The sequence below is a fragment of the Budorcas taxicolor genome, chromosome 7, assembly GCF_023091745.1.
Source record: "Budorcas taxicolor isolate Tak-1 chromosome 7, Takin1.1, whole genome shotgun sequence".
NCBI lineage: Eukaryota > Metazoa > Chordata > Mammalia > Artiodactyla > Bovidae > Budorcas > Budorcas taxicolor.
This window is the reverse complement of record NC_068916.1, coordinates 107,665,708-107,675,183: the sequence shown is the minus strand read 5'-3', so window position 1 is coordinate 107,675,183 and position 9,476 is coordinate 107,665,708. Positions and strand designations below refer to the sequence as shown.

The window sequence follows — 9,476 nt, the reverse complement described above, 5'->3', positions numbered from 1 at the left end:
GTTTTTCCTGGAGTCATGCATGGGTGTGTAAGTTGGACCATAAAGAAAGTTGAGAGCAGAAAATTGATGCTTTTGAACTATGGTGTTGGAGAAGACTCTTGAGAGTCTCTTGGACTGCAGGAGATCCAACCAGTCCATCCTAAAGGAAATCAGTTCTGAATATTCATTGGAAGGACTGATGCTGAAGCTGAAACTCCAATACTTTGGCCACCTGATGCAGAGAACCGACTCATCTGAAAAGACCCTGATGCTGGGAAAGATTGAAGGCAGGAGCAGAAGGGGTTGACAGAGGATGAGATGGTTGGACGGCATCACTGACTCGATGGACATGAGTTTAAGTAAACTCTGGGAGTTGGTGATGGACAGGGAGGCCTCGTGTGCTGCAGTCCTTGGGGTCGCAAAGAGCCAGACACGACTGAGCGACTGAACTGAACTGAGCAGATGATGTAGGTGCTATCATGATTCTGCTTACATGTGAAGAACCCGAAGCTTAGAAGGAACTGCACGAATTTAAGGAACCATTTAAAGAGTGGGTTGGGTATAAAGGTGCACCCAATGGAAGTTTTCTGGAGATGTTTTGAAAAATAAATTGTGCTTCCTCTCTGTGATGTCACTCTTAAAAAGTAAATCTTAACTTCCAAATACAATTTCACTCCTACTTTGCTTGAGAAAGTATGTCACAATAGAAAAAAACCTGGAGCCCTGAAGTCAGGTTGCGTCAAGCTGGAATTTTAGCTCAATAGTTACTAACCCCTCTGAGACTGTTTTCTCCTCTGTGAAACAGGAATGCCTTGTAGAGCCATCGTGGCAATTAAATGAAGTCACGGGTGTGAGGTTCCCAGAACCGAATCCTGGCACACACATTTCAACAACAGAGAGCAGTAACGGTGCCTTGTGAGACGGTTGTAAGCAAAGTCCTCTTCACTTCTGTTGCTCTCAGAATTGGGAGAGTCCAGCAATCAAGCCAGGAGACGCAAACAGCAGCCTCCTTGGCAGGGCAGCAGCCTGTTGCCTGCACAGGCTGCCTTAAGGGGCCTTGGAGACACCGCTTTCCAGCGGACATTCGTGACTGACACGCTGGCCTCAGCCTAGGCTCCAGACAGGCGCGCGCGGTGACCTTCCCGGGCGCACAGTGGGCAGAGTCCACGTTGGCTAAGTCATCACGGCCGTCCACACCGAGCTGCAGGGCAGGAGCTGGTGATCGCGGCCCTCCGCGGGACCAACCTCAGGTTCCCCGGCTGCCGAAAGAGCCCCACCCCCGAGAGCCGGGGATTCACTAGATTTAATGCGGACGAGCTAGAAAGTGTGGTGACCGCAGAGCAGCTCATCCCAGAGGGCTCTGGGGTCAGACTCCCCCGACCGTGGCCTCTGGACAAACGCCAGCCCTGCACTCGTGAGAGCCTCGGGGCCGACCCTGCTTAATCACGCGCCAAGGCACCCTACTTCCTGTCCAAAAAAACCAGAAGGGTTTAAGTCCCGTTTCCGTGTAAAAGCTTTTTCAGGCATTGGAGGTGTGTCGTATTGAATGCCACCTTTTTCGCTGAAAGATTGACTTTAAACATGGGGTGAAAACTCTTTAAGCTGCCAAAGCATTAGCTTTCAGCATTAGAATGGATGTTGCTCTTTTAAAAGGTCTCCTGATATTTCTTTAATGACTCGGAGCAGGAAAGCTTGTCATTTTCCCTAAACCAAAGTGAATAAAATACTGATGTATGGTGAAAGTCAGAGTTGGGAGGAGCTCCGTAATCTACATTTTCCATGACGTGTGCCCCACTGACCAGCTCACATGGCCCCGTGACTACACAGGGAGCTGGGCTGTGCCAGAGACAGCTCTGTTGATCTTTTATCCATCCACGTGCAGAGGTATTGGAAGATGAAATTGTGTTTTACATTCACTTAAAAGTTTTGCCACAACCATTAGATAAAAGCAAGAATAATTGCCTGCTCAGTGGGCAGGCTGCTACAGAGGCGGAAGCACTCATCAAACAGCGGTGTTTCCAGCTTTGGCAGATGGAGCATCACTTTCTTTGGTAAGTTCCTCCACCCTGTAAAATTTAATGATTTCCCCTCCCTGCGGAGTGCTGAACAAATTATTGTCCGCAGTGGCTTGATGTCGATTTGCTTTCTAAAGCCTCTCAACTTTAACTAATAGTTGCAATCCAAATTAACAATAACCAAGGAAGTATGGAAATTATGGGTGCATTCTGGTAGTTCACTTCAAACTAAGCTTGTTATCTGCATGAAATACAACCTTGCCTCCATGAATAATTCTCAAAAACGTTGAATTTAAAATGAGCGCTGGGTAGGATAAACAGTAGTTGAATAATACTTAAACTCCACCATCTGGTATTCCAGTATTTTAATGTGAGCTGAATTTCTTTTATTAGGTGTTTATTTGTGATTCTTTCAGTATGGATTCTTTCTTATGCAGAGCAAAGCTCCACAAAGTGGAGAGTAGTAAGAGTTGTGATGTGGACAGTTTTTCTTTATAGTAATTCTCTTAAAGAGAAACACACTCTCAGAATCTCAACCATTTCCCAAAAGATAAACTAAAAGAAATTTGCCTTAATTCAGAGCCCTTATTTGTAAGACTCCTTAAGGTCAGTGAGTGTAGAGGGAGGGAGAGAGCTGTTCAGGTGCTAGGAAAAAAAGGACAGCGTATGGCAAAGCATTAATGACGAGAAACAAAGGTGCAAAATGATTAGTAGTAGGAGACACAGGGCAGGATAAAAAAAGGCAACGACAAATATGTAGTAATAATCTTTCGGAGGAAAATAAGAAAATAAGATAAAGAATTTTTGAAAAATGGAATGGGTATCATCAAAGGAAGATTTAATGGGCTTATTTTGCTGGAAAAAAAAAATCAATCAATGTTATTACCCCAAAAATGTTATACTAAAGTATTCCAGTGACTTAAGGTGAAATTTGCAAGAGAATAATTTTTCTCCTTTCTGATGTGAGAAATACAATAAAAGGTACAGAGGACGCAGAAAACCGTAATTATGACATGTACATAGCTCCTTACTGTTTACCGAACACATTCACACGCATGATTCCCTTTGACAGACACAAAGCTCTGCACAAGCTGGGTAAGAACTGCTCTTATCATCTCTCTACACTTCACCAACAGGCTCACCTGAGGAGCGACAGTATCTTAAAGTCAGTTTTATTTTTCAAAACCGTCAACTTTGTTTATTTTTCTAATCAGCACGAACCAAAGTGGGATATTCTGGGTGTGTTCCAAGTAGTATCATGGTCTGCTTGAACTGTGCCTTCCTTCTAAGCCGGAGTTCAGCTCTTGCTGACACGGCCCCACCTACGGAAGCCTGACTCTGCGCCAGCTGAAGCAGCCTCTGTGAGTAGTCGCTTGACCACTCTGCGTAGCGTCTCCCGACCTGACATGGATAGAGCGCTGCGAGTCTGACAAAGCTCTCTTCCGCATCCATGATCTCACTCAGCGTTCACAGCAACTGTGTGAAGCAAACATTGCTCTTTTCTAAACTAGAGTAAATTTAAATTCGCACTTGGTAATTGGTCCGCCCTGCAGCATGCTGACAATAAATGCTAGAGATAGGTCTCCACTCAAGGCCTTCAGCTGTGGGACCTGGGGTTGGGTTGGTTGCTTTCTAAGACCTCTTCGCTTTCTATCTTCCCTCTGTTCAAAGACTGCCTGGGAGAATCTATTGTTGTTTACATATCACTAGTATTTTACTGGTGAATTGTATAATGACTCGAATAAAGAAGAAAGAAACGTCTAGCTATGCAAGGACTTCCTGACACCTCCTGTCTGTATGTGGTGGGAAGGATAAAAGATGAACCCAACCTTTCTCCACCCTCAGAGCGTGTGCTCTGGCTTGGGGCATCATATATGAATATCCACCGCCAGAAAGTCTCCACAAGTGCGCTCAGAGTCAGGCTGGGCAGGTGACCTTCACTCTTAAGCCACAGGATTGGCTTAAACACTCAGGGACTAAACAGTGAAGCAGAAGAATATTAACCCAGATCTTACGTGCTGTCTACACTACTAGCATATCTCTTCTCCTCCGGAAAGATGCTGGAATGTATCTTCTTATAAGTGATAATAATAATATTGTCATCTTTCTTATTATTCAGGGTCAGTATAGCCCTTCTAGCAAAATTAAGTTAGGCAAAATTCATTCAATACCTGAAATGTGATTCGCATGTATTCGAGTCCAGAAAGAATCACAAATACGGAGAATATGTAGAGTTCAGGCATTAGCTGTGCTTCATGGGGGTGAGGGTGAGAGGAAGGGATAGTTGGAAGTTTGAGATCAACATGTGTGCACCGCTGTCTTTAAAGTGGGCAACCGACAAGGACCCACTGTGTGGCGCAGGGAGCTCTGCTTGGTGTGACGCGACAGTCTGTACGGAAAGGGGTCGGGGGGGGAACTGATCCGCGTGTATGAAAGGCGAGTCACTCTGCCCGGCACCTGAAACCACCACCGCGTTGCTAATAAGCTATACGCCAACATAAAAAGTTAAAAAAAAAAAAAAAATTAAAAGACACCTTTGTCTTCAAAGTAATCTTCTTCTGTTTTGCTGAGTCTTTATCGAGATCTGCCAAAAAGTCATTCAAGTGACCCATTCAAATTTTTCTTCCTCTTAACTTTTAAAAGTACTAAAGTGAGTCATTGGAATGAATGAAAGGCAAAAGAGCAGAATGGAAAAAACCAGAAGCAGAAGATCAAGACTCCTAGTCTCTAACTGAGATCTGACAAGTTCTCTACTACCTGTAACTGTGCGGTGTCACTAAGGTGTGCCTTGTGAGGTGTTTCCTCAGAGGCAACCCATCTGCTCGTTCCTGCTGAGCTTGTAACAGGGCACACGACGCATATTTTCTCCATGAAACAAGCAAGCGGGACGTCAGAGCAGATCTTGGAAGATGCTGAGAGCTGGACGCTGGGTAGTGGATTGCCCTGACAGCAGCCAGTAAGTAATGCGCGTGCGTCAGTTCTGAACACTCTTCATTTAAATCGCAGCCCTGCATCAAACTTCAGGCAGCAGTGTAAGACGAAGGAGGCCCCACGCAAGAAGGAAATTATAATAATGCAGCTTGCAATACAATTTCATTTCAAAAACCATTTTTCATATAAACTGGTATCCAAAGTGCTTTACCAAATAAAATAGTACAAGGAAGTGGACAGCATGTGGTATAAATTACAGAAAACAGTGGTGCGAGGGTATTATATGTGGAGCAAATTAAAGCATCCCATCATAAAGCCAAGCGCAGGGGGGCAGAGCATGCAGAGGTGCCACAAGGTGCGGAATTTTAGAGGAGGCTTCAGAAACGTGCACGCTGATAGGAAAGCCACTTTCCCCCCACTTGAGTTTTTAAAATGAAGTATTAATACTTATCATTCTCTTTTCCTAATACCATTCTCTCTTTGTGGAATGCTTTAACCTGTCGGTTTTATACAGCTGAATTTGTGGATGCTTAGCTTGACTGTTGCAATAAACCAGAAAGAAGGAGGGGTTCTGTGTGAAGAATCAAAGAACCCCCAAAATGGGCTGATTGTCCAGAAGTGGCAAACGTACGTGTGGCAGAAATCCTGTCCCGGGCGTTTATGGCAGGGTCCAAGTACTTCAAGGCTCTTATCTGTTCTTCCAGATAAATCCGAATATGTTCATTGGAAAACATTAACTACCATAACTCAAATCACATGTCCGTACCTGATTGCATAGCGTCTGGCTTATCATCCTGGTTTCTGAGAAATTAAAAGGAGTTTCAGTTATCATCAACAGATGAATCTTTAGAGGAACGCCAGCCTGAACTTTCTTTCCTCTGGGTCTTTGCCCTCCGTTCATTCTTGTCCATTTAGAACGCTTTTCACCCTTTCTCCAAGGACTCGTTTTGTTTTTCGTGGCCTAACTTCAGGGACAGCTCCTTCAGGGCGCTGCCTCTGATCTTTCCTTCCTGTCTTCTCCAAGCTACCCTGACATTTCACCTGATTTCTCTCTTTCTGTTGTTTACCCTTCAGTGAGTTAGCAGGTACTAGCTGCTGCTCGTTTGGTAGAATTTTGTAAAGACGTAGGCCCAGAATCGGGTCTGTTAGCTGGCAAGGCATGATGACCCTAAGCCCACGGGTTAAAAGATTGCCACATCATGGACTTAAAAAGAAATAGCCAGCAATTTCTCAACAGTCATAGAAAGGGTCATCCCTAGGATCCTAGGATAACATGTTTCTCTTCCTGGAACGAAGGGATGTTTACTTTCCTGCAGGTCTCTGTCTGCGAGACAGTGACTTTTAAAGCTGTTTGCTCAGTGACCTTGTGGACTCTCGATCCAGACTTGGCTTCAGCTTTGGGCAGAGCCTCCCGGTGGCCCTGGGGCGGGGGGGTGGGGCTGACCTTGGCTTCCTCAGCCTTTGCAAGCTCAGCACCTCTCAGGCGCTGAAAGGCTGGACCTTTCTCCTGCGTATTGCTTGTTCTTATCTCTTTTTCAAGAACATTTGAAAAAAACCATGGGAAAAACAACAATCCCAGTCCGGGGCTGCACAGTGAAGAGAGCCTGTGAGTTCTGTCTCTGTAATCTCTGTGTTTAGTAAAGGAGTTGACGTTTCCTAACTTCTTTTCTTAAAACCATGGTGTGTACGCACACACACACACACACACACACACACACACACACACGCACACACGCTCTCCATCTTTTTTCTGTTAAGGACTCTCTGTTCCTCACTCTCTCGGTTTCTTGGACACGGGAATGGGCAGCACAGGATGTGTCCTCCCCGCAAGCCTTTGTCCATGAGTGTATAGTTTCAGAGTCACGTCACGGTGTGTGTACAGCCTTCTACGCTCCCTCTGACATTTACTTAAAACCATAAGCACTAATTCAGTGTTGCTGCACAGCCTTTGTAATTCAGGGTAGAGAGTGTGGGTGCCTAACAGACCCGGGGGCATATCTTGCCTCTGTCACTTAGCAACTGTATTACCTGGGGTGATTAACCTCTCTGGGAACCACCTTGGCCCTAAAATAGGGTTGACAATATCTGCCTTGTACTGTCAGGAGAAAGAAGTGTGTTCTGGGATGCAGTCTTAATGCTAGACCTCTATTAAATGTCCAATACATTTTGACTAAAAATAACCTTCAGAAAATAGAAATGTTTAAGTGGTATAGTATCCCATCATATAGAAAATGAATGTTATTTTTGAACTACAACCACTTTAACACATGATCAGATTCTTATTGTGTATCCATAGTCTCTTTGAATTCCAATTTCACATTTGGTCACATAAACGGATATCAAATCATTGTGTTGTACATCTTAAACATGCACAAAATTTTATGTCAAATATAGGTCAACGAGGCTGGAAAAGTGATTCCAGTTTCAGCCACTTGAGTGTGGTGCCCACCCCTTGCCCGCGTGCAGTGGCCCCTCCAGTGACAGCTCTTTCATGTGGGAATGTGTTCATTTCCGCGCATCCCTCTGCGCCCCATCCCTCCTTCATGCTGGGTACACACTGCTCCTAACAGACATATTCGCCTGCTGGCATTTGTGTTTGCATTGAGAATATTCATGGGCTCATCCCTAGGTGTTTTCATGTGATGTGAAGTGGTTTCAGAATGTTTGCATAACAGAGAAATAAGCGGTTAAGCACCCAGTAGATGAATAGAGAGGCTTTTCAGAGATCAAACGTGTTAATGAGAAAGTTGTCAAACTTCACAGGTTCGGTTTGAATCCTCCTGTTATTTGTGAAACTAGGGAAACAGGAAGAATGAATTTGACTGATCACTGTAGATAGGGGGGCTTTGGTCGGAAAGTTATTTCTTTTTAATTACTAACGCTCTGTAAATAAATAAAGAGCCCTGATTTATATATAAATTTTTCATATTAATATCTGTAAATACGATTGGTCTTTGTGGTAATTAAGGAGTGAGCAGTGAAACTTTACCAGGTTGGGCTTTGTTTTGTTTTGCAGAGGGGAGTGTTATGGTTGGGCAAAGATCTTAACTGTCATCTCCAGAATCCACTTTTGCAAATTTGAGTAGAAAGGAGCTGGTGAGATGATATTAGACGGTTCACAGGATGTCTGGTGGGGCCGCAGGATCCAACTAGAAACCTGCGCCTCCACAAACAGCACCAAACGCTCCTTTTCTGAGCAGCGATACCGACTCGAGCACTTGGCGCCTGAGATGCTCAGAGCAGGGGCCCAGAAGCACTGCCACCCCAGCCCCCAGAGCGGGACCCTCCCACCTGCTGGCTTCCTAGGAACACCTGCCTCCCCACCTGCTCCCTCCAGCTCTGTCTCCGGATAGCTGGGCCAGGGGAAGCTAGGTCATGCCTGCCCCCTAATGCAGGGAGTCTGGGATTGCAGGCTTGCCGGCTTCCTCTGGGAAGGTGGGACATATAAGGCAGGAAATTATCGTAATATGAAGGAAGTGCTTCAACGTGCAGGGAGCTCGAGTGATGAGTATACATCACGGGCCCAGGCATTTGCGTGTTCTGTGTGTACTGACTGCGGATTTCTGGCCCTGGGGAGAAACTCCCCGCTGCCAAGTATTTTTCAGCTCTCTGGAGATGGACTCCACGTTCCTCAGTTCCCAGACGGTTCAGACCCTTTGCTGCCACAAACAAAACGTGCCACTCATGAAACACATACCCTGCTTCCTCCGTTCCTTCCCTCACTGGGGTGCTCAGTGTTCGTGTAGGCTATTGTGGTGATGAAGATAAAACTGATTTTAAAAAGTGTGTGTGTAGCCGTATTGGACATCACATGTTGCCATGTAGCGACTTATGACCTCACCTCTGGTTTATGGTGTATCCAGTGGTTGGATAACTATGGTTGGATAGTGAAAGTCACTCAGTCGTGTCCGACTCTGTGTGACCCCATGGACTCTATAGTCCATGGAACTCTCCAGGCCAGAATACTGGAGTGGATAGCCATTCCCTTCAATCCAGGGATCGAACCCAGGTCTCCCACTTTGCAAGCGGATTCTTTACTAGTGAGCCACAAGGGAAGCCCATGGTTGGATAATATAATATATATCCAGTTATAAGTAATTTAGCAAAAGAAAAAGGAGTAAACTGTTTCTTAGAAATGTGATGGCCTAAGAGGGAAACAGGGTGGACGAGTAAGGCAACTAAATACTGTCTCATAATACAAGAGAGTGTATAATCCCAGCTTGATTAGGCAAGTGGCCCTCAGGCAGAATGCTGATCAGCCACTCTAAGCAGATAAATAGTGACCGGCATGGTCAATGTTTCCAAATAGTAACTATAGAGCCGTTTTATGGGAGGAAAACAAATCTGTCCTTCAGTGACATATTTAGAAACTTTATCAGTCCTTGACATTTGTAGCTGAGAAGGATTCAATCTGTTTTGTTAAGTTTAATTGTAGGCCAAATAATTAGTGTATGTAGAGAATTCATGAAGATATGTCAATATGATATGAACAACAAGAGATGAATAACTGATTTTACTAATGATGAGTTTCTCACTGAACCATCTATATGC

The 9,476-nt window shown here is 44.9% G+C and overlaps 1 pseudogene; it reads left to right on the top strand.

Annotated features, from left to right (window-relative positions):
• Positions 1 to 949: 949 nt before the first annotated feature.
• Positions 950 to 1,048, top strand: LOC128051814 (uncharacterized; annotated as a pseudogene).
• The last annotated feature ends 8,428 nt before the right edge of the window (positions 1,049 to 9,476 follow it).